The sequence below is a fragment of the Lissotriton vulgaris genome, chromosome 2_1 (genome assembly GCF_964263255.1).
Source record: "Lissotriton vulgaris chromosome 2_1, aLisVul1.2, whole genome shotgun sequence".
Classification (NCBI taxonomy): domain Eukaryota; kingdom Metazoa; phylum Chordata; class Amphibia; order Caudata; family Salamandridae; genus Lissotriton; species Lissotriton vulgaris.
Window position 1 is genome coordinate 447,462,553 of NC_141687.1, and position 24,995 is coordinate 447,487,547.

Here is a 24,995-nt window from a genome sequence, read left to right on the forward strand (position 1 = left end):
CTCCTCACATCACCATCCAACAGCACTCCCGCCACCGACCCCTACTGCATAAGGTACTTTGTTCATTGATTGTGTAACCAATAGGTAGGCCACCCTTTGCAGGCTGGCTGACACAATCAAAAATAAAATACCATAGGTAGGAAGTGGCCCTTGGAGTCAGAGGAAGGGGCTTGATAATATATATGATGTGCTTGCAAACTACTGGGTCAACATACTACTTTTATATATTCCCCTCCGCTTTGCTACTCTGGTGCAGTTTATTTTAAATTCTCTTCAAAGTAAGACTGCATCCAGTGACAGTCTCCACCCATGGTGTCTATGATGAATACATCCAGGCCTTCATCCATTAAAAGTAAATGTCTATCATTCTTTTTTATATATCGCTTAACAAACCTTAGCTGGTTTCACCAACAACCACCCATGCGTCCACTCCTTTCTTTCTTGAGTTTGACCCAAACACAGCTGATGATTCTTGCTATCCAGTATCCCCCATACCCTGTCGCCCACCCAAGCAGGCATCTTCTTTCACCTCCCACCCATCCTTCAACCAACCATTCATCTGATTCCTATTAGCCACCTGCATTCTGCTTCTAAAGTATCCTTCTCTGCTAGTCGTATTACATCATGCCCGTCCTTCCTCCTTCCACCCTTCTTTCTTTTTTTGTTCAACACATCCATCAAGGTCATCTGATCTGACTTTTAGTCTTCTCCATAAAACTTTCACAGCTGAGTTGGAGTCAGATAGAAGAGGCCATTGGTTACTCAACTCACGCTGGTAATGCTATTGCTAATGCGCTGGTAATGCTATTGCTAATGCATTGGTAATGCTAAGCAAAGGGTGTCTTCTTCAACCGTTCTATATTGTTCACTACAACTTCAATTCATACTTAATAAGTCTCACAGTACAGTGAGTGATGCATTCCTCTTCCAGCTATTAGTAATGCCAATAAGTAATGAATATAACTTATCACAGCCTACCACTGCTGCTGGCTCCCCCCCTGGAGCTATTGCAGGTGCAGCATCTCCTGCCCCTCTGGAATGGCAGCATCACCATCGCTGTTTTCCTCCCCGGCACTGGTGGTTGGTACTGGTAGTACGTCTAGAAAAAAAATTACAAATTTTTTAGATGCCTGTACACCTCTCCCTATTTTATTCGTTTTCACTAGGAAGATTGAAAAAACAGTTAATAGTACAACATGTACAACATACATCATCACTAGTCCAAATTTCGTACTAGAGTAGAGTCAGTAGACAAACATTAGTAGTATTATGGTCCCTAGGGTCATCTCTACTCCTACTCTACTCTTTGGAAAGTTAGCCTGAGCCATGTAACCATTTTAGATTCATGTCTATTCTTTTGCGCATGTTACCTTGCAGCTTGTTGTGCAGTAAGATGCCTTTGAGGCCACATGAGTGTTGCGTACAAGTGAAGAGGTCGAAAAACAAGCAACTTTTTTATGGAGTTTGGTTAGTCCCTATTGCTTAGCCATCATGTTACACTTTTTGGCTTGACTGCAAAATGCTTGCATAATTGCATTATACTGTCTAACGTGCACCATTTTTCTTATAATAGGCAGAAGATTCCCTTCAACAAACCAGAGATTTGCAGAGCTTACGATCCATGTAACCAGTATTTCTATGTTCAACGGTGAGGGGTCTCCCAGAATTCACACAGATATTTGTCTTCTATCATACACTTGCAACAAATGTTTACTGTTTTAATCTTATGCATTTTGCTGTTGGAGCTGGCTGTAGTAATTTCATAGAACAACGTACAAAGCTTGTTCTTTGCAAATAAATAAACCTTTTGAACTTACACATAGACTCTGTGGTATTTGGTGTGGTGTTGTGGACTTACACAAGTGAGTGAGCGAAAGGGTGATATGTTCTGGGTTGCGTAATCATTGGGTTTCTTCATGTGGAGGTTCAGGATTTAATGAGAAACTATAGCTAGTCGGTCAGGGGACTATGGGTTCTGACTGAGGTGTGAGTAAGGTCCAACCTCTCCTCACCAACATCCTATTTTCTTGTACATAGTTCTGTATGTGGCTGTGCAGAATCCCCACAACATTAGTAGTATGTACTACTATCCTAACAAAAATACTAGCCAAATGTCTGGTTGGGTATTTTGTTGGTGGGAATTGTCAAATCCTCAAGATTAAAGAGGACAACGCAGAGGACAGGACCCAGTGGCTAGAGCTATTGGTCAATCTGAGTTTTATTCAAAAGAAAACCTTAAGCTCTTCGCTGCTAGGCCTTTTCCCCTCCAGTGTTAAGCCTTTTTATGGCTATTTGGGGTAGTGCGCGCTTAGGCCCCTGTAACTTTTTGACCACATAAGGTATCTTCGCCAATTTTGTGTCGTTTTCTTCCAACATCATGGGGATTCTAAAGATACCCAGGGTTTGTGAATTCCCTTGGATGGGTCCTAGAAATCAAGCAACATACATTAAAATGTTTTTTTTTCAGAAAAATGGGAAAACAGGCTGCAAAGGAAAGCATCTGGGTTTTTCCCTGCAAATGCTATCAAAAAGCGGTTTGTGGGGTTGAAATCACCACTTTCCCAGATTTTAGGGAATGACAGTCTTTGGTCAGAGAACCAACATTTTTCACACAGTTTTGGCATTTTCTGGGACATAGCCTATTTTTGCTAATTTTAGTGCTTTCAACCTTCTTCCAGTTATAGTAAAAATGAGTATGAAAGCAATAATGGATCCTGGAAAGCTATACATTTTAGAAAAGTAGAATTCTGAAAGGGGTCATTTGTGTATATCCATCAAGGTTTCTTTATAGAAATGAACAGTTAAATATTGGAAACATTATAAATTAGGTAAAAACAGTCTTTTGTGTCAACGTTTTCACTTGTAACTTCTTGTAAGTATGACAGCTCTTTAAAAGCAATATACCGTTACAACAGCTGCACCGTCCTGGTTGTGGGGATATATAGGACTTGTAGGTTCTCCAAGAACCCGACAAACCCAGAGCCAAAAACCGAGCAGCAACTTGCAATGGTATTTTATTATGTAAAGGGTATAGAGCAATTATTCTGGGAAAATGTATACAAGGAAAAATCGGTATGAAAGACACCTATGTATTTATGTAATTGGTACAAATTATAGAGTTTAGAAATAGTACATATTTGCACATTTTCAAAATTGGGAATACTCATACTAGCATGAGAAATATTGGTCATTTTTCAAAATGACTTCTTTTTTACACAATGTCTTTAATTTGGAAGGTATAAATGCATGAAACCTCAATAGATAATAACAGTTGCTTTACAAATCTGAAGTCCCCTAAGACTCCCATAAAAATGGTGCCTCACTTATGTGGGTAGGCATAGTATCCACGACCGGAAAGGGCTCAAAACTCAACGTGAACACACCACATTTTCCCAATGAAAATTTACCCTTATTTTGCGAAGTGTGTAGCTGTCGTTTTTTAACCCTAGCTCTGCCGGCACCTTGGGAAACCTAGCAAACCCATAACATTTTTAAAAACTAGAGACCCATGGGAATCCAGGATGCAGTGATTTGACTACCTGCCACCATGCTCTGTTGCCCAGAATCCTTTGCAAACCAAATGTTAAAATGTTAAAATAGCCACATTTTCCCCACATTTCGGTGGTGTTAAGTTTTGGAATCTGCACAGATCCACACCTATCTACCCACCCTGCTTTCTCCAAAGTCTTATGAGAAAAAAAGTACCTCACTTGTGTGGGTCAGCCTAGTGCCCGTGAGAGGAAACGGCGCAAAACGCAATGTGGTCACACCTCAACTTTGCAGTGAAAAATTACCCTTTTTTGGCAGAGTGCCTAGCTGTAGTTTTTGTACCCTAGCTCTGCCGGCACCTAGGGAAATGTAGCAAACCTATGCATTTCTGAAAAGTAGACACCCAGAGGAATCCAGGATGGGGTGACTTGACTGCACCCCCCAGGTTCTGTTACCCAAAATTCCCTGCAAACCTAAAAAGTTGAAAAAAAACAAATTTTCCCCACATTTCTGTGGTGGAAAGTTCTTTAATCTGTCTGGATCCACAAATTTCCACCCACCACGCATTCCCCAAAGTCTCTTTAGAAAAATGGTACCTCACTCGTGTGGGTCGGCTTAGTGCCTGCGACAGGACGCAGCGCAAAATGCAACATGGTCGCACCTCAATTTCGCAGTGAAAATTGGCCCTTTTTTAAAAAATTGCCTAGCTGTAGTTTTTGAACCCAAGCTCTGCCGGCACCTAAGGAAACCTAGCAAACCTATATATTTTTGAAAACTAGATACCCAGGGGAATACAGGATGGGGTGACTTGACTGCCACCCACCAAGTTCTGTTACCCAGAAACCCTTGCAAACCTAAAATATTGTCCAAAAAAACAAATTTTCTCAAAATTTCGGTGGTAAAAAGTCCTGGAATCTGCGTGTATCCACAAATTTTCTTCTACCCTGTGTTCCCCAAAGTCTTCCGAGAAAAATGGTACCCCACTTGTGTGTGTCGGCCTAGTGTCTGCGACAGGAAACGTCGCCAAACGCAACGTGGTCACACCTCAATTTCGCTGTGAAAATTGAACTTTTTTTGGCAAAGTGCCTAGCTGTAATTTTTGAACCCTAGCTCTGCTGGCACCTAGAGAAACCTAGCAAACCTACACATTATTGAAATGTAGACTTCCAGGGGAATCCAGGATGGGGTGACTTGAGTGCCTCCTCCGAGGTTCTGTTACCCAGAATCCCTTGCAAACCTAAAAAATTGAAAAAAAAACACATTTTCCCCACATTCTGTAGTGGAAAGTTCAGTAATCTGCATGGACCCACAAATTTCCACCCACCCCGAGTTCCCAAAAGTCTTATGAGAAGCATGGTGTTGGTCGGCCTAGTGCCTGCGACAGGACACGGCGCAAAACGCAATGTAGTCTTACCTCAATTATTCAGTGAAAAATGGCCCTTTTTTTTGCAAAGTGCCTAGCTGTAAGTTTTGAACCCTAGCTCTGCCGGCACCTAGGTAAACCTATCAAACCTATACATTTTTAAAAACTAGGCACCGGGTGGAATACAGGAAGGGGTGACTTGACTGCTTCCCACCAGTTTCTGTTACCCAGAAACCCAGGCAAACCTAAACAAATTTCCAAAAAACCCACATTTCCTCCACATTTCTGTGGTGGAAAGTTCTATAATCTGCGTGTATCCACAAATTTCCTTCCACCCTGTATTCCCCAAAGTCTGCTAAGAAAAATTATATCCCACTTGTTTGTGTCGGCCTGGTGCCTGCGACAGGAAACAGCGAAAAACGCAACGTGGTCACACCTCAATTTCGCTGTGACTTCGCCTAGATGGCCTCCGAGCACAGGACCAGAAACCCAGGTGACCTCCCTTGCAAAACCAAATTGTTTTGGCATAATTAGTTGTTCATTTCTGCAGCGTGAGATTTTTGGCACAATATTGCATGGAAATTGTGACAGACATTTTTAAGTTTGCTGGACATTGTGGATAAAAAAAAAGTTGAATTCATGAGAGACATCACCATGTACTCCTATGGGTTAACAATAATATCTACATTTGGTAGGTTATTCTTAGATGGAATGTACACCTTGACAGAGAGACTCAAAAGACAAAGTATCCAGCACAGCTATCAATTCCTCAAACACACACACATACTGGTTGGATTTGGCATGAGGGCAAGTGATGGTTCAGTACATAACATTTTATTATCAAGAGATTTCAGAAAAAGGAAATGCACTGTCAATAATTAAATGCACAAAAACCGAACCAGTGACTCGCAACTTGTGAGCTGTAAAGCCACAACAAGGCAACAACCATTTTACAGGCCATTCACGTACCTTTCATACCTGATACACACAAGACAATTCACACCACCAGACACAAAAAACAACACATTACAACATTCACAAAAAGGGACAAGGTATACCCTGCTTCAGAAAGAGAAAAAAGACAAATATTACTGCACAGCCATCTAATCCTCAAGCAAACACATATACTGGTTCGATTTGGCACGAGGGTGAGAATTCAGTATATACAGTTGTATTAGCAAGTCATTTCACAAAAATGAAATGCACTGTTAATAATTGAAAGGACGAGAAACTGAGCCACGACAATGCACCAACCTCTTTACAGGCCATTCATACACCTTTCATACATGTGACACATACAAAACATTCATACTGCCAGCCACGGGCCCATCACATTGCAACACTCACACCAGCAGCCAGCGCCATTCAAGGGCCCATCACTTTCACATGCCCACATTCCTGACACAGCAACTACACAAACTGACAGATTGCGTGGAGTGATTATCAGCTAGCATTGTCTGTAGTGACCAGCAGCAAGTCACTACTCATACACCGTCAGCCAAGCACCAGTCCACGCACACTACCCTCCATGCACTAGTCCACACACACCGCAAGCCAAGCGCCAGTTCACTCACAACACCAGCCAAGTGCGAATCTACGCACACCACCAACCAAGCGCCAAACCACACACACCACCAGCCAAGCGCCAATCCACATACATCGCCAGCCAAGCGCCAACCCACACACACCACCAGCCAAGCGCCAGTCATCACACATTGCCAGCCAAGTGCCAGTCAACACATACCGTCAGCCAAGCGCCAATCCACGCACACCACCATCCAAGAACTAGTCCACGCACACCGCAAGCCAAGCTCCAGTCCACTCATGCCACCAGCCAAGTGCCAATACACGCACACCACCAACCAAGTGCCAAACCACACACACCACCAGCCAAACGCCAATCCACGCACATCGCCAGCCAAGCGCCAACCCACACTCACCACCAGCCAAGCGCCAGTCAACACACTTTGCCAGCCAAGTGCCAGTCAACACATACCGTCAGCCAAGCGCCAATCCACGCACACCACCATCCAAGCACTGGTCCACGCAGACTGCCAGCCAAGCGCCAGTCCGCGCACACCACCAGCCAAGCACCAGTCCACACACCGCCAGCCAAGCGCCAATCCATGCACACCACCAGCCAAGCGCCAAAAAACACACAACAACAGCCAAGTGCCAATCCACGCACATCGCCAGCCAAGTGCCAAACCACACACACCGCCAGCAAAGTGCCAATCCACTCACATCTCCAGCCAAGCGCCAGTCAACGCATACCGCCAGCCAAGTGCCAATCCACGCACACCGCCAGCCAAGCGCAAGTCCACGCACATCGCCAGACAACCGCCACACTCCACACACCGCCATCACATTTAGGATTTTTTAAACAAAAAAACCACAAACTAATTGCAAATAGATACAAATCTACTAACACAAAATCTGAAACTAACTACATTGCACTAATGCCAACCTTGAAACAGAATACAAATTTTTAAACAATACAGACCTGGCAGTTCACAATATCACTCATGGATACTCACAAAAATTATTTTGCGTGTGGTACGCTCTATACCAAGCAGGCACACACAGCCCAGGGTTAGAAGGACACCCGAGGCAGAAAAGACGACTTTCCTTTCGCAAACCGCTTTGCCAACAGACTCAACATCTCCTAGTGGGAAAGTCTTTTGTAGATGTGGGAGGAATGTAATCAGGAGAGTGGCGATCTTTCAATCGAGCCACATCCTCCACTACTCCAAATCTAGGAACACTTACCTGTTCCACAACAACAAGGCTAGCTATCACAGAGTGCGGAAACTGAAGAAATGTCAACTTTGACCCAGGAGAACACTCCTTGAACACAATAAAAGCATTGAAAGTTGCTAAGTTGAAAAAATCGATGGCCAATTTCTTATACCAAACATAAGCCTTCCAAATAGCAGTGTAAGGTTCCAACCTCTGATCTACTATGTCAACACCACCCATGTGCCTATTGTAGTCTTGAATGCACACAGGTTTGTGAAATTCCGCAACCTGACCCGAAACAGGTACAGGTGAAGTACTCTCATCATGGATGGAAGTCAGCATGTACACATCCCTCCTGTCCACAAATTTCACAGCTAGTAGTTCATCACTACGCAAGGAACTGCACTGACCCCTCTGAAGTTGTTTGCAAACAAGCTTTTTCAGATAACCTTTGTGATTAGAGCGGATTGTGCCACATGAAAAAGTGTCCACTTTAAACAATTCCCTAAATAACTGCACAGTCTTCTATCAATATCCCACACAATTTTCTCTGAAACTCCAAAAGTGGACGGACAACCAGGGGGTCAATAGTGGAATCTCGATCAGTGTACACACAAAAATTAAAAACATATCCTGTCCTACTCTCAGACAATATATACAGCTTAATTCCATAGTGTGCCCTCTTGCTAGGGATGTACTGCCTAAAAAGCAAACGACCCTTGATCAAAACCAAAGACTCATCAATAGATATTTATTCCCTGGAATGTATATCTCTGAAAATTGATCTACAAAGTGGTCAAGAACAGGCCAAATCTTAAAAAGACGGTCACTGTCAGGGTGATTACGTGGCAACGCCAAAGAATTTTCAGCAAAAGGCAGCATGCGTAGCAAAAGTAAATACCAATCATGAGTCATAACTGCAGGAAATATAGCTGTTGCCATCAAGGGGCTGGAAGACCAATATGAAGCCAGGTTCAGCTTCCTTAGCAAACCCATCAATAAAGTCACACCCAAAAACTACTTAAACTCCTCCAGATTTGTGGGAGTCCACCGGGTAGCTCTAGAGTGGGGCCTAAGTTTGTCTCAAAAACTGTTCAGCATACAAATTAATCTGCTCAACAATCTCACCCAAAAATATATCACCCAAAAATAACTGAAAATACTGTATAGTAAAAAAAAAGTCACAATCCACTCTACACCCTGCATCACCGCTGAAGGCAGGCAACACTGGCTGCACTATGTTTGGATCAACCCAGAGTCCAGCACTTCCAGTAGGAAGCCTAGCAGCCTCAGGCTGCAACCTAGATGCCTCTTGCACCATCAGCACAGCAGTATCCTCCTCTAAAACAGGCACTTCATTTGCACTGAGAGAACCTTCATCATCTGATGATTCCATGTAGAAAGAAAACTCACGGCCAGAATCTTACCCTCCCTCCTCTCCCTTAGACGCACTGTCAGTCTAATGATCAGGCTCAGAGGAAGTTTCAAGAAGCATACCACCCACCTGCTGAGCAGTCATTCTACGACTAGCCATAATGATTACTAATAAAGGTAACTTGTCAAACAAGTCAACAACAACAAACACTTTGTAAAATAAGTAATAAACAAAATGCACCTTTATCAAAAATACCTATACACTCCAAAACGATACCACTCACTTGCCAGAAGCAGCTAAACTCACCACCACGTACTCTGCACAGTCACAGTATGGATCAACAATATCTCACTAAAAAAGAAAGAGAAAAGAAAATGACACATAGGACAATGCAAAATACATCACAAAGATTTTCATGCTCAAAACACTAACTAAATGCCACTATGACACCACTTACAAAAAAAAAATTATTCATTACAATATTACTCATTTGGAGTACATACAACAAAAATGTTGTTCTTACCTAAAAAATGCAACTACACAAAACTGCAGAACAACGACTGTTGAAACTGCAAACAGAAATCAATAGCTTTACACTAGACTTAAAAAAAAAATACATTACAATCACATATGCAAATAATGCACCAGTTCACCTGCCAAGCTAAGGGGTAGGTGGACCTAACAGTATAAATTCAATATGTATCCCCGTAAAAAGAGGAGCAACCCTTGCCTTGAGGCCACCCTCCCCCAAAACAAATATTCAAAAAACTCTGGTGTCTAGTTTTTCGGCCCCCTTTGGGGGCAGATGGGCCTAAACACATACTGCTACTCTGCCAATCAAAGAGGGCAGAAAAGGCCACAATCATCCTCCCATAAAGGGGAACGACCCATGTCCAAGGGGCGGCTCCCCAACATAACAATAAACCGTGGTGCCCTAGTGGCCCTACAAAAAATAAAAAGCAGCCGAACTGCCCTTCAAGGTGATACCAAATAGGATGATGGACAGAGCGCTTGAGCAAATCTAACACTCACTTCAGTATACTGATCTTGGTTTAATCCATCATCATTGTTTAACTCACTTCACCACCCCAGTTCAGTCATGGCCATATGCAAATCAGACTGACCCTGTGCACTTTTATTGCCCTAAGTCAGCAGACGTGGGTCCCTTGCTAACTTTGCCACTGGACTCAAGCTAACCTGGCTGATGGCGGCTGATTAGCCAGAAACCTGTCCCGGTATGGTTCTTTCAGGGCCAGGGAATATATGGCTTGGCAGTTCAGGCTGGACTGTTTCCATGAGGCACAGGGTAAGACTAAATTGCATATGGTCATGTCTGGACTGGGGTGCTGGAGTGAGCTACAGCAACCAAAACCTAACATCATGGGTATACCAAAATGGCCCGCGAAGGGGAGTGACCCTTGCCCAAGAGGCCACTCCGTAGCACATCCTAAAATGTACACATAATTTACCCCCCCAGGGGGGCAGACAAAGCCTTCCTATTTGCCTCCAAGAGGGTAGTAACCCTTGTCTAAGGGGCCGCTCCCCAAAACAAAAAATACCATGAGGCCTGCTTAAAATTGCCCCCCAAGGTGAGTGGCCCTGGCCCAAGGGGCCAAACCCCAGCTCATTGGCCCAGATTGCGATTTTTAAATAAATATTTAAATACTGCCCCCCCCAGGGGGGCAGACAAAGCCAGTGGTATTGCCCCCAAAAGGGGGAGCGACCCTTGCCCAAGTGGTATACGGCACAAGTTTATGGTGCAATACAGCTGTTAAAACGCGTTATGCTTCAATTTCTCTAACTGTTATACGGCGCAAGTATTTGGTCCATTACAGGTATTAAAGTACGTTATTCTTTAATTTCTTAGATGTTTAATGCAATGGGGTATTTAACCTATGTTTTACATTTTAAGCCTGTTCATGTTTGCATTGCTTATTTTCTTCAAGGGAAGGGGATGTGTTTATATTGTTTCTTTGCCTTCTACTTATTTTCTCTCTTCTTATTCTGTTCTTCTTTGACGATTTGAACTGTCCGTTTATTTGCAAGTGTTATCTCTCTAATTTTACAATTCTGTTTTTCCTCTGAAGGAAAGGGGATATGTTGTGCCTGGGTTTTCCTCCTTTCCAGTTGCTCAGCCAGAGTGAGTGTTATGTCTGTGTGGAATGTTGGAGTGCGTGATGTCAGAGAGTTCAGAATGTGAGTGTGCCTGTGTGTCTGTGGAATGACAGTTGATGAGTGTGGGCTGAGCAACTAACACCTAGCTCCTGGTGGGACCTTATAGGACTGACTAATTTACTATCCACTTACTATCTATGGATCTTATATTACCATCCTCTGTAACTACATGGAACTTGTACTGATCTACAAATAAACCTACTTCTTGGGTATCTTTTACCCACAACAATTGCGCACCCACGGGAGAAGCGCCAGCGCTTCCCCCGTGGGTGGGTCTCATGACGAGCTGAGCTCATCATGAGCACAGCGCGACTCTATGCCATGACGAGCTCAGCTCGTCATGAGCATACAAAGGGTTAAATAAAGAGTGACGAATTGAGCAAGCTTAGCTACAGACAGACTAATAGTAGTAGTACAGAGAGTCATAGCAGAGGCAGTTGGAAGGAACTTAAAAGCAGGGATAAGCAGAATTCGGAAAGAGATAGTCAAGGTCAAAGAAGCGTTTGTAAAAAATTTAATTAGGAAGTGGAACCGTAATTAATAGTTCACAAAAAATAAGGTGCAGTAAAAGTTAGGGAAATAAAGTTAGGGAAATATAATTGTTGTCCTGCCTTCTTGCCCCTGGCTGGTGCTGATCATGTAAGATATACTAAAGAAAGAGAAAAACATTAATGAGTGCTGTGAAACAAATAAATCATTTAAAAAAACACTCAAAAAAATAATTTAGGAAACAGCAATTGCAATAAAATGTACCTATCTAATCAGATCGACTACTGGCTAGCAGGATTTATGGACCCTCTACTTATTTATGAATGTAATGTAATGTATTGGCATTTATATAGCGCACTACTTACCCATAGGGTCCCAAGGCGCTTCGACCGCTGCGAAACCCTTCCTGGCTTCCCTGAGAGATGGTCCCTTAATGGGTATCTCCAGGGTGAGACCAGGCATCCCCGGCGGTCTGGTGGGGCCGTTAGTGAAGATGAGGCAAGCTAATGCCCAGAGTTGCCGAGTGTGATCGCTGATCAGAGTGGGCACCGAGGCGAGAGAATTATCGAGTCCGCTGACCCTGGTCCAGAAACCTGCCGCGCCGGGAATCGAACCCTGGTCCCGGGCCGTCCTCTGCTCTCGGGTCTGCCGCCTCTAACCAGTGAGCCACACTACTTCACTCACTAATCAAATGTTCCATAATCATTCTGATTCCAGAATACTAAGGAAGCCTAAGTACCACCTGACCTAGACCACCTATTTCAGACGGGCCAATTGTTCAGTAAGTCTGCATTTCCATTTTATTTTTGCCTTCAAAAATGTATAGATGAGATGGAGGACACATGCATAAATTTGTGCATACACCAAATTGTTGGTTGGTTGTGTCTGATGTTGTTCTGCAACTGACTGACACTGTTAAGCCTACCACTCACTAAACAAACTACAAAAGGTTTGATGGAGGACTGGGGTAAGCAGCACTCAGTGACAGAGGAGGCGTCAAGCAGACCGTAAAATAAAATATGACTTAATACTAACTAAACCTAGTATCCATTCACCACTATTTCACAGGAGGACAATGGAAGGACTATACTCTCTATAGCAATAGCAATAACTAACTTCAGTTCTCTCAAGTAAACTATTTCATTAATCAGCCCAAGCTAGCACAAAGTTGCAAACAAGTAAGAGTAGCGCCAAGCACCTGTGTCCTACAATCACAGAAGATTTTGAAACGTAATACCCCTGCAATGTAAGCACCAGTAATCTTGTTATTCATCAAATAATTATACACAATACTTATACTAGTATATATTAGCTACTCACCAAGCCCCACGACCTCGACACCTAGCAGGTTCAACAGGTCCTGTTCCGGTCCAGGATGTCTGACCACCGGTGGGCCAGCTTGTTGTGGGGGCGCCGGATCCCTGAGCAGCGAAACACTGCCCTGTGCACCTTCGCTCACCGGCAGTGATGCTCCAGGGTAGGGTACCCGGAGCCTAGCCTGTAGCCTGCTGCCAAGGTCAAGGGGAGGTGGGGCTGGATAAAACAAGGGCGGCCACCTCTGCCTCTCCGAAAAGCTGCCGGGCCTGCACCCCTGCACGGCGCATTCTGCAGCAAGGTAGCCAGCTCTTTGGCACAGGTGCCTTGCTGCCCTTGGTCATGGTTCTGGGGTGGAGGCGGAAAAGAAAAGTTAAAAGGAACCGATAAACTTAGGGGGAAGAAGTAGGAGCTTAAAGAAAGAAGTAATGTAAAACAGTAGAAAATTTAAAAAAACATAGTAAAAGTAGAAATGAAATGCAAAATATAAACAGAGAGAGATATATGATAAATGAAAAAAGTAAGAAAAAAACTAAGGATTGCAAAGATTAAGTAAGGATAGAGAACTAGCCCATAACCATAGCATAGAGTGAAAAAACAAGATGGCTGCGCCCAACTCAACCGTGTGGGTAAGTTTGCGCGATATTTCCCCGCAAGCATGCAATAATCGTCGCTATCAAGAAAATTGCGTTCCCGAACATGACATGCACATTGCGAAAAACGCTATACGCTACCCAGAACAGGAAAATAAAGCATGGTGAGCGGACGGTACAATTGAAAAGACAAGATGGCCGCGTCTATACGTGACCGCATGAGTAAGTTCGCGAGATACTATCCCCGTGCACGCAAACAGCATTACAAACATGCATAACGCGCTCCCGAACAAGAAAAACGTATCACAAATGGGCGCGACAAGCAGCTACGCACGCTCGCAAAGCTATGCGTAGCTCGCATAGTGCAAGAACATCTACTCGTAGCTTCACGTAGCATGACTACGCGCACTGCGCCAAGGGTTATTTTTAAAGTAACATTTTAGACCGTGCAAAATATACCTTTGGCCACACCTAAACCTTCCTTTTAAATACATATTAGTTAACCTTAAGGTAGACCCTAAACATCCAAACTGGCAGCATGCACTGTGTATAGAAAGATGGACATGTGTTTTTAAGTTTTACATATCCTGGTAGTGAAACACTATTACATTCAGTTTTTAGTACTGCAAAGCCTATGTTTCCAATAGGATAACATTTGGTTTCCTTATTATGTTTTTTAAGTGTTAACGTTTGCTTGGAAAGAGGGAGAGATGTTGTTTAGTCTCTAGAGAATTATAATTAAAAATCCTCTTTAATGATAAAATCAAATTTTAATGCAAACACAATAAGATGATGGATGGAGCACTAAATCTTTTCAGACACTCACCCCAGTCAATATTAAATTTAGGTTAAATCCATAATCGTCTTCTGCTCACTTTGTCACCCCAGTAAAGACCCATCTCTACGCAAATCAGTCTTGACCCTGTTCCTCATGGAAACAGTCCTGCCCAAACTGCCAGGACAGGTCTTCCCTGGACTGCAAACAAGCATCCTGGAACAGCATGGCAAGCAAAATAACAATGGACTAAACAAAGATCTGTGAATGGGGGTGAATTTTTGACAATGGATATGTTTCCATGACAATTTTGTATTCAGTGTAATACCCAGGTAAAAAAGTTGGGCACATATTCCAATTTTCCTTCTAGACAAAAATAATTTTCTTAAAAGATTTTTGTGGTTTTACTTTATTTTGTTTGAATTGATTTTAAGCCATTTTAGCGTGCAAAAATCATTAAAGCTCTCTAAGAGATTTTGTAAAACCTTAGGTGTTTGCGGTGTTAAAATCGTATAATCACCAAAAAATTGCAATGCTTGAAGGGGCATCCCTCCCAACTTCAGGGAGTCATGATTGCAAAACTGTAGATGTTGTACATTATCATTCACATATAAAGAAAGGAAAGGAGGGTTGGTGCCTACACATATCCCTGCCTTACTTCTCTTTTTATCTACATTGATTCCTTAAGTACTCCCCCAGGTCCCCATCTGACTTTTGCATAGTTATCTTTATGATGCCTCACAATCTGTATCAGAAGACTCCCTGGCTTTTGGAAAGGGGCGACCACTCGGTCCCCCCGAACGTATGGCTGAGTGCCTCGATCCCCCCGGGAAGCCATTTTTGGGCGGGAGGCGCGTCTCGGCTGGTATGCCCGAAGCGGCGTAGCCGGGGCGCGCTTTTTCCCGCCCTAGAATGGGCTGGCCTGGACACCGACGCAGCCGGCCACGCCCTCGGGGCGGGCAGGGGCGGGTTTTTCGCCCACCCTGAAGACGGATAAAAGAAGGCGCAAGACCAGAAGACGTCCTCTTGTTCTTGTGCTCCGAAGCTGCACCCCCTCGCTACACGTGAGCTCGGGACGGAACGAAGAGCCAATTTTGAGCGTTTTGATCTTTTTCTTTGTCTTCTAGATACTTCCTCGGAGAGATGCCCAAGAAAGGCGCAAAAAGAATGACGACCGAACAGATGGTGCGGGCCCTTTGCAAAGAAGTGTCCGACATAAAGAAACGGTTGGCGGAGCGAGATGGGGAGGAGGGTTCGGGCACCCCGCCGGCTGGAGGGAGACCTAAGAGGCCGAGAAAGGTTCCAGCCGGTGGGGCCGTCCCGGTTCCCTCTGCCCCGCTCGAGGCGCCGACCCCAGTACCGATGGAGGGGAATCCAATCCCCGTTGTCGTCACCCCGACATCCAAGGAAGACATGCCCCCCGAGCTGGCAGCACAGCTAGCAGCATGGTTGGGGGATAGTAGTGATGGCGCCACGGCTGCCGAAGCACAGGCGCTGATAAAAGGGCTTCGTGAGAAGAAAGAGGCAGCTAGAGTGGCTACGCCGTTGGCGGGGATAGACAAGTCGCAATCGGCAGAAGCTGCGTCCGGTGCAGGTAAGCGGCCATTGCCGATTGCAAGGGACGAGTCAGCACCCTCTCGTAGAGAGAGATTAGGACAACATGTGCCTTTAGCTATAAAAGAAAAGATCTGGGCGGGGGAGTACGTGAATATTTTTTCCCTGCTTGTTGATCATTATGATGTGGAGCATGTAAAAAGTCAGAAGGACTTAATGCATCCGAGTGTTTGGCGCGCAAAGATGGCCGCCTTTAAGGTCAATGAGAACATTGGCAACTGGGGCAATGCATGGGGTATTTTCACATCAATTTTGGGGGAACGTAGGCCCGAGTTGCTTCCTGAGTTTCCCGTTTATCAATCACGAATTATGGGTTACTCGACAGCGTATCAAGGTAACCATTGGTTTTGTTATGACAATTTGTTCAGGAAAGAAAAGGAACATAACAAGAGTTTGACTTGGGATTGTTACGATTCTTTAACATGGGATAAAATGAAAGAATCGGGAATGTTAAGAATGCCATTGGTCGGGAGCACTGTTGTTGATTACTCCCGCCAAAATGTGGGGACGCCCTTTCGACCAAGTACGAGCACCGACGACCAGTCGAGGCCCGCAGGCAATACAGGTAGAAAGGGTTTCTGTTTTAATTTTAACAAGGGGAAGTGTACCAGGCCTCCGGGATCGTGTAAATTCAAACATGAGTGTAGTACGTGTGGGTCGTCCCATCCTGAGTCATCGTGCAGAGCCAGAACGAGTGAGAATGGGGGTAAGGGAGGCGCCAAACAGGTCTAAACTAGGCCGAGGGGCGCCTTTACCAACCCCGATTGATACCTTGGCAATGATTCCCTGGCTCAGCGAATACCCGGATCGTACTTCTGCCGGGGTGCTGCGGAACGGTTTTACACATGGTTTCCGCATCCCGGTAGGGGACTTTCAGGGTGTAGGGATGTGCAAAAATCAACTTTCCGTTTTACAACATGCATCTGTAGTGCAAGAAAAAATTCAGAAAGAGGTTAGCCGGGGACGGGTCGCCGGCCCGTTTAGTGAGCCCCCGGTACCGGATTTCGTTTGTTCTCCGTTAGGGGTGGTCCCCAAGAAAGACCCGGGTGAGTTTCGTTTGATTCATAATCTATCTGCTCCATATGGTCTTTCGGTGAACGACGCAATTGAGCCAGAAGTTTGTTCGGTGCGATACGCATCTTTTGATGAGGCGGTAGCCATCTTGAATCGCCTGGGGCACGGGACGTTGATGGCGAAATCTGATATCGAGTCAGCGTTCCGGTTGCTTCCGGTACACCCAGACGATCAGCGTCTTCTGGGATTCGGGTTCCAGGGGTCATTTTACATGGATAGGTGTATGCCAATGGGATGCTCTATATCATGTGCTTACTTTGAGAAATTCAGTACTTTCCTGCAATGGGTGTTCACTAAGAAAACGGGTTTCCGAAATGTAATGCACTACCTTGACGATTTTCTGTTCCTTGGCCCCGCCGGTACTCCCGAATGTGCCCGGGCCTTAGCTGAATTCTGTGTGTTAATGGATCATCTTGGCGTGCCGTTGGCACCAGGTAAAACTATGGGTCCCACGACTTGCCTCGAGTTTTTGGGGATCGAGTTGGACTCAAGGGAGGGGTGCTTCCGTTTACCAGCTAGCAAAGTGTCGAAATTCAGGGCAGCCCTCCAAGTATGTTTAAAGGCATCCAAAGTTACACTGCATCAGTTGCAACAGTTAGTGGGAAAGTTGAACTTTGCCTTGAGGGTGATACCAATGGCTCGCCCCTTTTCCCGCTCAATTGCCCAAGCAATGGTTGGCTTAAAGGAGGGTCATCATCGCACAAGGTTATCGGCCGAGGTCCGCCAGGACATGCGGATTTGGTTAGCATTCTTGGCGGACTTCAATGGCCGGGTCGTCTGGAACAAGCCAGCCGTCTCCTCTGAAGAGCTTGGGCTATGGACAGATTCAGCAGGAAGCGTAGGTTTTGGCGCCATCTTCGGCACGAAATGGTCGGCACAAAAGTGGCCCCTATGGTGGCACGAGAAGGGGCTGACAAGTAACATCGCTTTCCTCGAACTATTTCCCATTCTGGTGGCCCTGAGAACCTGGCCAGAAGGGTTCAGAGATCATTCTGTTGTGTTCTGGTCCGATAATATGACCGTGGTAGAATGCATCAATAGTCAGGCAGCCCGTTGTAAGTTGATTTTGAGGCTCCTCAAAGAAATTGTCTTACTGTGTATGCAACTGAACGTAGTATTCAGAGCAAAACATGTCCCAGGGGTGATGAATCAGGCTGCTGATGCACTGTCTCGTTTTCACATGCAGGCTTTCTCGGGTTTCCTTCCTTCAGCGGACCCGGAGCCGGCACCCTTCCCCGAAGCTCTCTGGTCTCTCGGTGCCCCGAACTTCGTCACCTCGTGGGAGAGAGTCTAGCACCCAGGACAAGGAAGGCATATGAAGGGGCGTTCCAGGCCTATTTAGCCTTTTTGGGGGCAGAGAGAGGAGGACTTTGGGGTCAGGAGGAGTTGGTAGTACTTTTTCTGATGTCCTTACGTAGGGCTGGGAAATCGGTGGCTACGGCCCAAAGGCATCGTGCCGCCATTTCCTTTGTTGCCAGGGCCCATGGCATCCTGGACCCAACAGCGTCTTTCACGGTACAAAAAGCGCTACGTGGGTGGCAACGTCTAGAGGGTCGCAGAGTAGATGTACGACGACCGATAGGTCTAGACAGGTTGTCCCAGTTACTGGTCACGCTCCCGAACACATGCTCGTCCCCGTTCGAGACCTGTTTGTTCCGGACTGCATTTACGCTGGCATTTCACGGGGCTATGAGAGTTAGTGAGCTGGTTGCAAGGAACAAACGGGACGTGACGGGGGGCTTGTGCAGGGAGCATGTCCAGATCAGGGGTGACGCGATGATTGTCTCCTTTCTCAGGTCCAAGACTGACCAAGATGGGAGAGGGGACTGCACGATCATCCGCAGGAACCCCGACTCATCCATGTGTCCGGTACAGTGCTTAGAAGATTACCTAGCACGAAGGGTGGCATCATGGGGAGGGACATTGTTGAGGCATGCAGACGCCACCCCGCTGACGAGGTTTCAGTTTCAACGGGTGCTTGCAATGGCCATTGCCGCAGCGGGCTTGGACCCGGGCGAATTTGGGACCCACTCCTTTCGTATAGGGGCTGCCACTGAAGCTACAGCCAGAGGTCTTAATGTAGAACAAGTGAAACGTGTGGGGCGCTGGTCCTCCAATTGTTATAAGAGGTACGTGCGATTGCACATGTTGTGAAACTGTAATCTTGTACTCACGCCTCTTGTCTTTGTTTGTTTTCAGTTGCGCAAGCCTACGCGGCAGGGCAGACTGAGCAGTCGACCCAACACCAGGTCAGCGGTCGCACGTCACCGGCTGTGAGGAAGGAGGTTTGGGTCGTGGGCCACTCATACGTGAGACGGGCTGCAGACGTATTCAAAGCAGGTGACATGGTTCACGTACCTGAGGAATACGGGTACAGAGTGTCCTTCTACGGAAAGGGCGGTCTCTGTATTGACCAGTTTCAGGAATTTTTTGAGGGCTTGTTAGAGCGGATGAGGTCACCGCCGTCCATAGTCATAGTGCATTTGGGGGGCAATGATCTGGTCACCACCGGTAGACGACTTCTCCTGGAGGCTATGCTTTCCACGGTAAGTTGGTTAGCGAGGAGAGTTCCGGGGTGCCTAATCGCATGGTCTCATATGATCCCACGAAAAGTGTGGCGGGGGGCTATCTCGATCCCTGCTTTGAATCATTCTGTTAGAAAATTGAATAACAAAGTGAGTAGGTTGTTCCGTTCCAAGACATTGCATTCGATCTCGCATAATGGTATTAATGATGACAGTATGTATCTGGGGGATGGTGTGCATTTGTCGAGGGCGGGGAATGAGTTACTCATAGGAGACTTCCTAGCCTGGTTAAAATCTTTGGAACATGACCTTTAGGTAGGAGTTTTGTGGGGGGTCCGGATAGCCGGTCAACTATCCGGACCTGTGGCGGTAAGGTCATGATCGGTGAGCACTAATTGGTAGATCCCTATGAGTGGGCGTCACCCAACACGGATGGGAGCGCTCGGGAGAGGTGGCCATTGGCCCCTCAGTGGGGAGGCGGTCCCGTCTAAGGGCGGGTCGCCGGAAGTAAAGGAAAGGCGGTCAAGGCCCCTTCCTTTGTAGGAGGGGTTACAGCCCCCTCCTGGGGAATTTCCCGGGGCCAGGGTCATCTGCGACGGCAGATGCGGTAAGTTGTGTGGGGTGGGGAGAGGTCAACGATACCTTCTAGATACCACACACAAGTGTTCGAACGACCTTTAAATGGCGTCGAGTCTTAAGGGCCCCCGTCAAGTCAAGGGAAATTGTTAGTAGTTGCACTTGAGGTAAGCCTCTGTGCTGTCGCCCCTCCCAAGTGGGAGGGGTAAGTCTGGTTAGGGATCTTGACACCGGTTATGACCTTGCCGTTGGCCCTTAAACGTTAGGATGTACAATTTCAGTGTTCTTAGAGAATGTTTTGTAGGATGCTAGTTCGGCTAGGAGAACCTCTGTATTAGAGATTATGTTAAGGTTAGCCAAACATCGTAATGTGATAATGAAATTGTACATAACATGAAAACGTTTAATGTTTTAATTTTGTTTTAATAAATACGGCCGGGATGGTCACTCCATCCCACATCCAAAAACTTTAAGAACTGTTTCCGGTTTCCCTCCTTTTGGGGATTGTGTTGAGAGGGGGTGGCGGGTATCTCAGCCATATGGAAAGGGGCGACCACTCGGTCCCCCCGAACGTATGGCTGAGTGCCTCGATCCCCCCGGGAAGCCATTTTTGGGCGGGAGGCGCGTCTCGGCTGGTATGCCCGAAGCGGCGTAGCCGGGGCGCGCTTTTTCCCGCCCTAGAATGGGCTGGCCTGGACACCGACGCAGCCGGCCACGCCCTCGGGGCGGGCAGGGGCGGGTTTTTCGCCCACCCTGAAGACGGATAAAAGAAGGCGCAAGACCAGAAGACGTCCTCTTGTTCTTGTGCTCCGAAGCTGCACCCCCTCGCTACACGTGAGCTCGGGACGGAACGAAGAGCCAATTTTGACCCACCCACCAGCCCCTGAGGACAGCAAGTTGTTGTGCAATAAAGTGAAGTTATAAGTTGGTTTTTCCATTTCGTTTACAGGCTGTGACAGTATCAGTTTGTGGTTAATCATAATAAAGTATGGTGAATACAGTCTAGGTTGTTACGATTAAAATGAGTTGATGTAGTGTTGCATTTCTAGCAGGCTCTTTCGGTCGTAGTGACCAATGTTTTCATAGGTTTCAGAATTGTCGTATTTATTTTTGGTAGGCGGTAAGGTCATGATCGGTGAGCACTAATTGGTAGATCCCTATGAGTGGGCGTCACCCAACACGGATGGGAGCGCTCGGGAGAGGTGGCCATTGGCCCCTCAGTGGGGAGGCGGTCCCGTCTAAGGGCGGGTCGCCGGAAGTAAAGGAAAGGCGGTCAAGGCCCCTTCCTTTGTAGGAGGGGTTACAGCCCCCTCCTGGGGAATTTCCCGGGGCCAGGGTCATCTGCGACGGCAGATGCGGTAAGTTGTGTGGGGTGGGGAGAGGTCAACGATACCTTCTAGATACCACACACAAGTGTTCGAACGACCTTTAAATGGCGTCGAGTCTTAAGGGCCCCCGTCAAGTCAAGGGAAATTGTTAGTAGTTGCACTTGAGGTAAGCCTCTGTGCTGTCGCCCCTCCCAAGTGGGAGGGGTAAGTCTGGTTAGGGATCTTGACACCGGTTATGACCTTGCCGTTGGCCCTTAAACGTTAGGATGTACAATTTCAGTGTTCTTAGAGAATGTTTTGTAGGATGCTAGTTCGGCTAGGAGAACCTCTGTATTAGAGATTATGTTAAGGTTAGCCAAACATCGTAATGTGATAATGAAATTGTACATAACATGAAAACGTTTAATGTTTTAATTTTGTTTTAATAAATACGGCCGGGATGGTCACTCCATCCCACATCCAAAAACTTTAAGAACTGTTTCCGGTTTCCCTCCTTTTGGGGATTGTGTTGAGAGGGGGTGGCGGGTATCTCAGCCATATTAAATAGTCCCATAAAAAATGCATAAGAATAAGATCAAAGGCAGCCTTCACATCTATGAAAGCTATATACAATTGCCCTCTCTTTAGAATGGTATACTTCCAAGCTATACCTAGTAATCTTAAAGCTTGACCTATCTGCTTGTTCTTACTCTAAATCCAGCTTGATATTGAGAGAGGATGTTATTTTCCTTCAGTCAAATATTGAGTTTTGTTAAAATCTGTTAGGCGTGGACATTTTATTATGTCTCCATTAGGCTTATTGGACTATAGTTGGCAGGATCTTAGTTATTACCCTTCTTAAAAATAGCAACTATTTTGGACCCCTTCCATGAGTCTGGTATTGGTGCCCCTGCATCCAAAGCCTTACAGAGTAAGTTTACATACCGTGCCCAGACTGTTTAGTCATACATTAGAAGGTCACCTAGGATCTTATCAGGGCCTGGGGCTTTTCCTGGCTTAATTCCTTTATTGCTACCACTGTATCATCTATTGTAAAAAGGAGAGTACTATTTTAACCATACCAACTGCCTCCAGGTCATTTTGGGTCTCGGTAGAGTTATGTACAGTATTCCTGTGGAACCCAACTGGAAGTCGACCACATTGAATGCTCGGGCCAAACAGGACAAGAGAATGGTCACAAACAATTGGGCAAGTCGGGTAAGAAAAGCGTTGACATCTTACCTGGTGTAAGGTGACCGGGTCATCATGCTGAACCTCAACCCTGACTGGACACACACTCTTTGAGAAGGAGGTCTGGCTGGTCTTTAACATTCAAGAAATATGGTCACCATCCAGCGAGGCCTAGCCAGGAACGTCTCCAGGTTTAAGCAGCTGACCACCGCAGCAGGGGAGCAAAGTAGTCACCCAGAAGATATGGAAAGCACAACCTGGATATGGGTGGCAATGGCAATCTCTCCCGGTCACAGTGCTCCAGGTGCCCACAGTCATTCCAGGTTCCCAGCAACAGACTACGGACCTGTGTCGGCAAAAGTTCCTCCATGTTTTGGTGTCTCTGCCCGGTCCAAGATAAATGCCAGTGGGAGTGATAAAGTGGTCAGGAACCAAAGGATGAGAGACTATGTATGTGTAATGTACACACCTGAAAATTGTTTGGTTAAATACATTTGGATGGGTTGTAGAGTGCCACCTAGTCTCGATGGTGTTCACCCTGAGGGCCATGTACAGCCCCAGTTTATAAATAAACAGCTGGGTGGTCTCCCGAGGCTGTACATGCGATACCAGTGAAGAGGTGAACATGACAATTCCCAATGAGAATGCATTTGTTATGGTGGACAGGACAATAGAAATATACCGAAATGCATTTTAAATATTTCTTTAGGTATTCTTTTTTTCCCGTTCAAAATGTCACCAACAAGTTCCTGTTTAAAAAAAATAATTGCGACGATACATTTGTAGGCATTTCACTAACAATTAAGTGTTTTGATTTTTCTAGGAACTCTTTTAGTAGTGGACTTATCCATTACTATTGTTAATGGAGACGTGTAATCCTTTAAGACTAACTAATAGAAAGTAATAATATCTTACAAGCCACGGATTTACCATTTTTCATACCGAATAAAATATGATTCAGCATATTTAAAAGTGTTTTTTTTTTTATCAGGAATCATTCACGGGTTAAATTTATAAACCGACAAAATAAGCACGCTATGATTTCTCAAGTACTTAATTTAATCTGGGCACTGTACATGAAGAGTTGAAATGAGGAGCATCTGCTTCAGACATATGGCACACAGTGCCCCATACTTTCTCACATACCTATAACCATGGACGATTTCACACATCCGACACAATAAATACACTCCTATTAATTAACATGTTGTTAATACTTAAATGTGAGCATATGCTACCTTCCTAGCATAGTGAGAGATCCATTTCTTATAGCTTCTAAATCGCAAATACATTTATTTATTAATCTATGTTTACACGGAGCAATTTGAAAAAATTGAATAGTTTTGTAAAAGCTTCCGCGTAAGAATGTAATATTACAACCAAACTGTTTCTCCAGTACATATATTACATGTTAGTTCTAATACGAAGAGGCAAATAATCAGCCAAAGAGCACTAAAGTATCGGACACTGAAAATCAAAATACTGATGCTTCAGTGACTAGAAGTAAAAGCGTTCCTTATCCTTTTTCTCAACACTTCTAAACTGTATGTATGTGTTTGTGTATGTCGAGATCTTTTTTCAGTGTAAATACATAGAGGACTAACTGTATGCTGATCTCAATTTAAAATAGAAGTGCAGAATTGTAAAAGAAATTCCAGGAAATGTTTCCTACTTTCCGATTTTCAACACACATGCTGCAATCAAGGTTTTTCTAACAACATAGCATGATTATTAAGCATAAATAGCTAATTAACTACAGAGTTGGTTTGAGGCTCACTGCTTGCCTGTTGACAGCAAGAACCTTTCCATGGGATGCATTTATCATGACTGCAGAATACTGAACACCGCTCTTTGGGGAGCAATGCTCAGCCGATGTAGGGTCCATTTACAGAATACAGGTTGAAATTACACTAGTGCTGGATTTGCAGATTAGCAGGGGGTGCAGGGACAGAATATTGATTCAAAAACATTGAGTTTCACAAATATTGAGTTTCAAATATTTTGGGTTTAATATCGTCTGCAAAAATATAGTTGGTAAAAAGATTGTTTGTTTATTAATGTTATGTATTTTAGTATATATTTTATATGTATGTATTGTATGTTTTTTTGTATAAGAATTGTTTGTATTTTTATATCCCATTCGCCGCTGCGCGAATTTCGCCGCAGCACGGGGGTTAGGGGGTGATTGTGGCGCTGCGGTGCTCATGACAGAACCATGCCGTCCATTAATTCTCCAGCACAGGCGGGGAATTATGGCCACATGGGCGGTACAGCAGCCGCATGACGGATCCATGCCATCATGAGCACACGCCGCCCGTGGCTCATGATGGCGTGGTTCGGTCATGAGCACACAACAGCTTAATATATGTGTTAAATATTTAGTAGATATTAAAAAG